Source organism: Notothenia coriiceps, unplaced genomic scaffold (assembly GCF_000735185.1).
Source record: "Notothenia coriiceps isolate Sejong01 unplaced genomic scaffold, NC01 NC01_scaffold00037244, whole genome shotgun sequence".
In the NCBI taxonomy this organism is placed as follows: Eukaryota; Metazoa; Chordata; class Actinopteri; order Perciformes; family Nototheniidae; genus Notothenia; species Notothenia coriiceps.
This window is the reverse complement of record NW_011369945.1, coordinates 27,193,044-27,200,172: the sequence shown is the minus strand read 5'-3', so window position 1 is coordinate 27,200,172 and position 7,129 is coordinate 27,193,044. Positions and strand designations below refer to the sequence as shown.

At 45.8% G+C, this 7,129-nt stretch overlaps 1 long non-coding RNA gene across 1 annotated transcript; it reads right to left on the bottom strand.

Annotated features, from left to right (window-relative positions):
* Positions 1-675: 675 nt before the first annotated feature.
* LOC104965133 (uncharacterized) lies at positions 676-6,496 on the bottom strand. Its single transcript, XR_800522.1, has 3 exons — positions 6,426-6,496; positions 6,016-6,139; positions 676-686 (listed from the first exon to the last, which is right to left on the bottom strand). It is a non-coding gene; the product is annotated as an uncharacterized lncRNA (long non-coding RNA).
* Positions 6,497-7,129: the final 633 nt, after the last annotated feature.

The window sequence follows — 7,129 nt, the reverse complement described above, 5'->3', positions numbered from 1 at the left end:
AGGGTTGTGGTTCCGGAGATAGCGTGACGCGGGTGTACGGAGGGGTTATGTTCAACTTCGTTCGTCATCGCGACTCGTTTCACTGGATCGGTCGGCTGGTGGTGTGAATATTTTTTGTGAATATATTGTCAGTCCGTTGTGATTGTCACACAGGTTCAAACCCCACTGCAGTCAGCATGTCGTTGTGTCCCTGGGCAAGACACTTGACCCCAAATTGCTCCTGTGGGGATTGCCCACAGTATTGACTATGTAAGTCGCTTTGGATAAAAGTGTCTATCAAGTGACATGTGATGTAATGTATTCACCATGAACTGTTATTGCTCAGGTGAATCTCGACCTCCTACAATGTAAGCGTGATGTATTTGGTTCTTAGATCTTGCCGGTTGTGTCTAGAGTGCGCCATCTAGTGGGATCAACTGAAATGCCAGGTATTGCAGGAAAAATGAATGCGGTCTTTACTCTAATTTGGACAATTTTGTTCCAATATTCGACGGGCCGGATTAAAATGCCCAACTGGCCGTATATGGCCCGCGGGCCTTAGTTTGCCCATGCCTGTTCTAGAGGATCCTAATGTCACTGGGTTCTAGAGGGTATTCTTACTGTTGTTTACAGGGGGATATCGTGGGCTTCTCTGTTTCTGTTTTTACCTCCTCAGCGTACGGGGACCTCAGCAGGGTGTTGGCGATCTCAGTGGCGGTCTCGATGTCGGCAGCCGTCAGCTCCTCAGGGTTGGAGGTGAGGATCTGAGTGCTGGACGCCAAGGCCTCTAAATCTGCTGAGTTGGTGATCTGAGAGGAGAGACGGTAGATACAAACTAAAAAGTGTCAGAGCTGGCAGAGTGGAGTTACATTCCAGAGAAATCGGGACTCACGTTTTTTTGGATGTCAGTGAGCGTCTGGTCGCAGAGGAAGATCTGCGGAGGATTCTGGAAACCCGGGGCTCCGGTCCTGTTGGAGCATTGCGTCGAGGCCTGCGGTTTCCCGGCTGGACGGAAACATATTGAAGTGTTGGACTCACACACTGTGGAATATTTTGGGATTTACGTAAATTAACTTTCGGTAGGAACTCACCACCGCTGGATCCGGTTTGACAGATCTCCTCGGAATACGCAAACCAGCCGATGGGTGTTTGTGGGAAATTATACTTGCCCAACTTCTGAGGCCGGCAGAAGTTTGCTGAGGACGAGATGAGTAAAGATGACAGAGATTCAGAGGGACAGCCTGGGTAAAAAGCTGTATATTCTGAGAGGTTGAAGCATTTTTATGTTGATAACATCATCTTTAAACTGCAAAAAAAGGGTAATCAGCTATAATTTCTGAAGAAAAACATATCTCTTAACGAGTAGAAACTGAGTGGCTGAAATGATTCTGATGTTACTAATGGTAAAGAGTAGTGAATAGTGCTGCTGGTTCTAAACCGACTCACCAACAGAACAGCTCTTTCCGGTCCACTCGTCAGGACAGACGCAGACTCCGGACAGAGGAAACCCGCCGTTAGCACAAACCAGTGGGGGGGGAGTAGTAGGATGAGAAGTAGTAGTAGTTGTACGAGGAGGAGGAGGAGAAGAAGTAGTAGTAGTAGTACGAGGAGGAGAAGAAGTAGTAGTAGTACGAGGAGGAGAAGAAGTAGTAGTAGTACGAGGAGGAGGAGAATAAGTAGTAGTAGTAGTACGAGGAGGAGAAGAAGTAGTAGTAGTACGAGGAGGAGGAGGAGGAGAAGTAGTAGTACTAGTAGTAGTAGTGCGAACAGCAGTCGTAGTAGTAACAGGAAGATAAGTAGTACAGTAGTCAGTAGGACCTGTCTCTTCTGGATTTAGAGTTGTCCCTTCTGGATTTGGAGTTATACCTCCTGTAGGTGGAGTTGTCCCTTCTGGATTTGGAGTTATACCTCCTGTAGGTGGAGTTGTCCCTTCTGGATTTGGAGTTATACCTCCTGTAGGTGGAGTTGTCCCTTCTGGATTTGGAGTTATACCTCCTGTAGGTGGAGTTTTCCCTTCTGGATTTGGAGTTATACCTCCTGTAGGTGGAGTTGTCCCTTCTGGATTTGGAGTTATACCTCCTGTAGGTGGAGTTGTCCCTTCTGGANAGGCTAAATAAAAAAAAAATCCCATCCGATAGCTGCAATAATACAAAACAACAGGAGAAGGTGTGCTTCTAATGGTCAATAAATAACCATCCGTTCACTGTTATTGACCATTAGAAGCACACCTTCTCCTGTTGTTTTGTATTATTGCAGCTATCGGATGGGATTTTTTTTTTATTTAGCCTTTATTTATACAGGTGTAAAATCTCATTGAAACACAAGGTCTCATTTTCAAGAGAGACCTGTCAGTGGTAACACTACCACACAAAGTTACCGACAGACAGGACACTAAACACAGAGGCAACACTAAAATACAACATCGTAAAAAAAGTAGTCATTGAAATCCATATACAGTAGTCAGATATAGCAGGTGCAAACACCCACAGAGGATTTCTCCAGCTTTTTTAAAATGAGTTTAAAATCTGTGATGGGTATCAAAGTGGTCAGCTTAAGTTCCTGCTGAAGTGTGTTCCAGGTCGAGGGGGCAGAGTATGATATGGCTTTTTTCCCAAGCATCGTGCGTACTGAGGGGACGGACAGAGTGATGTCATTTTGAGATCGTAGTCTATAGCTGTACTGTTTGTGTGATATGTAAGTGGATATGTAGAGGGGCAGCAGTCCAAGCATAGCGGTATAGATGAGTTTGTACCAGTGCAGTGATCTGCGCATTGATAATGATGTCCAGTTGACTAAAGAGTACAGCGTGCAGTGGGTTATGACCCTCAGAGCCCCATGGTAGACAGCGTGCAGTGGGGTGTGAGGGGGTTACAGTGGGTTATGACCCTCAGAGCCCCTTGGTAGACAGTGTGCAGTGGGTTATGACCCTCAGAGCCCCATGGTAGACAGCGTGCAGTGGGGTGTGAGGGGGTTACAGTGGGTTATGANTGGCGTAACCCTTACCGTCTTGGCAATCCGAGCCGAATTTATGGTTGAAAGGAGGGACCATCTCCTCCTAAGGATTTTACTTTGCCCTCTCTTAACCCCTGGGGGCATGGAGGATGGCGGACGCTTGCAGGGAACTGGAAGTGAGTAACCCAGTCGCCAGATATCCTGGTCCATCCCCTCCGTCAGTTACACAAGCTGGAGCTTCCATTCCCATTAAAAACATGTTTTAGTGGTCTCTCCCTGAGGATGCGAGCAAGAAGGGCAGGCATTAGCCAAGCTGCGGATTCTCTTCATCCACGTTGGACGAAGGAAATCGATCCCAAAGGAGCCTGTGCCGTAGGACACGGTGGGCTCCAGGATGAATCATTCAAGTCTTCTTTTATTTTATTGTGCATGCGGGATTGAATCCCCAGCTGGGGCCAGGACATTCCCACCACGGCAAAGCAGCGGGCGGCTCCACCACGTGGACCAGGATATAATTTGGCCGATGCTGCGGGGCCAAATAATCGGCTCTGAATCGGAACGGTGGGGGGACATCTTGCGGAAGAGGGCAATCAGCGATAGCGCCCAAAACCACACCGTGTTTTTGGCAGCCCTCCCTGTCACGCGGGCGAGGAGGGGCACGAGTTTTCTCTGCCAGCTTTGCTGCCTGGTGTGAGGCAGAGGGCTTGCCCAGGCTCTGCCGCATGGTATCACCAGGGGGAGGTCGGGACAGGACCCGGAATGCCGACGAACGAGAAGGTCCTCGTCATCCTCCTCCCCGGCAAACGGAGCCATTCCGCCCCCGATGGAATGGCGAACGTGAATGGCACCGCCGAGGTGGTGGGGATCGGCGCCCGCTATTAAGGTGTAGCCGCCTATATACTGCGGGCCTGCACGCGCATTCAGGTAGGCTCGCCCCGATTGGCCGGCTAGGTTTATGCAACTCAATAGGTGAATGCTCGCATAGCATGGTTGAGAGTAGTACCCATAGAGTCCAGTAGAGGGCGGAGCCTGTGTTAGGTAAAGGCCCAGATACACCGGCCCGAAATCGGCAGTAAATGGGAGTCGGGCCGAACATGAGCGTGGGCACGCCCTATTCGGAGTGGTGTGCGCCGCACCGTCGGGTCTTTTCTGCCGACCTGACACCTTTTCTTGCCGATTCAACATGTTGAATCGGCGTCGGGAACACCACCGGAAGTCGGACAAAGGGATAACACTGATTGGCTGTTCAGCTAGCGAATCAGTGCATGAGAAGCGTTAACGGAAGTGAGGGAGGTAAACAAATGATTTAAAATGGAAGATGGAACACACAAGGACGGCTATTTCACCTCATCGGTTTATAGAGCTCCTGTTCGTTCATGTTTTCAATGGACGAGAGTGAAATTGGAAAGAAAAACGCTATTTGTTGTTTGTTTATATCACGGAGTCTGTTCTTCTTCTTTGTCTTCCGGTTGTTGCCTCTTTTGAATGATGAATACACACTACCGTCGCCTGCTGGTAAGGAGAGTTATTGCCACTCACGCATGCGCAGTTCATACGTGCTCGGCTCGGATTTGCGGTGTGTTCCAGTGTGCGAAGTCGGCAAATACGCAGGAGAGTCCGGCGACGCAACAGTCTGTGTCGGCATTGGCGACTTCTCAGGTGACTGGCCGGTGTATCTGGGCCTTTACACAAATACTCTTCACATTATTCCTAGATATAGGTTTAATAAACCTGTTTACCGTGTTAAATTATGATTTGATATTTATTTTTGGGGATGAATAATATCTTCTATTCCACAAAAACACAATTAAACAAAACATTAATTTGACTAAACACTCAAACGTAATTTAAGTCAGGTCCACTGGTGTTTTAGAATGAGCAGTGGTATTGGACTATTAACCAGTTAGATTACACATGCACACAGTGGCAGATCTTTAACCAGCAGCTCTTCCTGCTCTTCGCAGCTGCATCCTGGATTGGAGTGTTAAAGTCATGGATGTATAAAGTTGAACTTCTTCATATTTGTATAATATTATAGTTAAGATGGACCTTTATTAATCCCTGTGGGGAAATTCAGTAAGTTAACAGCAACAGGGTAAGATTGAAAAACGGGACAGCGCAGATTCACACAGATTAATAAAAATTAAGGATAAAATCAAAGATAAAAATTATAAATAACTATAAAATAAGAAATGAATTAAAATGAACATATATACATATTTGGTCATGTGTACATATTATTTACATGTGTGTGTGAAAACAAGTTACGCTTCATTAATGAAGTATAACGCTCCGCTGTCCACTCTCCATGTTTGTGATTTGTCAAATGTTGCTCACCCCGCCCCTTTCATGTGAACGCGCTATCAGCCGGACGGAGAAACCCTGGGTTGACTTACCGAGTTGATAACCAGCGTTTTAGGCGCGCTTAGCGAGATCGCGTTTAGTAGGGTTAGTTAAGCCAGATAACTGTAAGACACCCAGGGTCTGTTGAACTGGCTTTGTAGTACAGGCCGCAGGTCTCTCAACCTGGGATGTATTGGTGTATGAAGCAGCTACTAGAATAGAAACTGCTAACGCACAACAGATCGCCCATTTCAAACACCCTGTGCAAAACACATTACATTCATTTTCATATTATTTGGCCAATGCTTTTGTCTAAAGCGATTTACATACACTCCATTACTGTAAACATGTCTACGAGAGCAATTTGGGGTTACTATCCTGCCCAGAGAGACTTCAATATGTTGACTGCAGGGGCTGGGGATCAAAGCACAGACCAGCCGATTGGTAGGTGCCCATTTACCGCTGAGCTACAACTCTCAAATGGTTACAGTTCATCTTTGGATTTGAGCTTCAAGTGGAGTGATTGTCTACCATTTGTTGTTTAATGTTTGTTTAATACCATAATCACAAAAGAACCTGCAATTTCATCTGTCTTGGCATCATTTATATAGAAATATTTGTCAAGGCACATCTGGGAATTGAACCAATTATCTCTTTTTACATATACCTCTTAGTCTGAGCTATACAAATACATGATGTCTTTGTGTGTGTTTGTGTGTGTCCAGAGTTGGCTAAAAGTACCTCCCCCAGCTGCAGCAGCTCCCAGTTTTCATTGATGTAACTCATCAGGTGCATCTCAGAGTCAAAGTACTTCTTCTTGTGGATCACGCTCAGGTTATACAGGCTCAGGTGTGTCACATCCTCCCTGAAACATTTCAGTAAAAGCTGTGTTTTCTTTACTACTTTTAGTTTGGCTCCAAAATAATAGTATACAAAGAAAAAGGCAATGTGTCTAGGAAAAGAAAGGTCATTATGAAGGCACAGTGGAAAAGGTTCAAGCGTAAAGGAAAACAAGCAAGAGACAATAGCCTAGAACTTAATGATAGAATAAATAAAGGAGCATTTAAAGAAAAAGAGAAGAAAGGCCATCACATCCTTGTTTATCTTTGTACCTGTGTCAAAGCTGAACGAACATCTTGAGGTTCACTTACCATCCGAGCGGCAGTCGGCTGATGTACTCTGGGCCACCGTTGCAAACGGAACAAATTAACAGATAAAACCTAAAGTTATACAAACAGAAAAACATGTCAGATTATTGTGCTGCAGAAATTGTTGCAATGTAATAATTCAAAGGCCTGGGGTTTACCGTTTCCTGTGTTATACAAGCAAAAACACAAGGTAAGATAGTGTAAATAGAAAAAACATCTCGAAACAAAAAATGGTTGCTTCTTACATATAACTTTAATATGGTTTCATTCTGCAGTAATGCATTTTATTGTAGCATGAATTGGAACCTGCCATTTTTCTCTTCTTTGCACTCTATTCTCTAATGGTGGTTAACAGTGGCGGCTCCAGAGTATTTTTGTTGGGTAATCTATGGTAGGGCTATACAGTGGTGGGGCTCAAGTCAGTATTCCCAATGTAATTACATACACGCTATATCGCCCCCCTTGATCCAGAACAGAATTGGTGCCTTTGTTGACAAACACCTCATCCCTGAACAAGCAGGTTTCCGCCCTGGCAAGTCGACAACTAGCCAAGTACTGAACTTCACCCAGTACATCGAAGACGGATATGAGGAAGGGATGGTAACTGGTGCGGTGTTTGTCGACCTCTCAGCTGCCTATGACACAGTCAACCGCAGACGTCTCCTCAGTAAGATCCTGGAAACCACACGAGACACCCGCCTGACAGA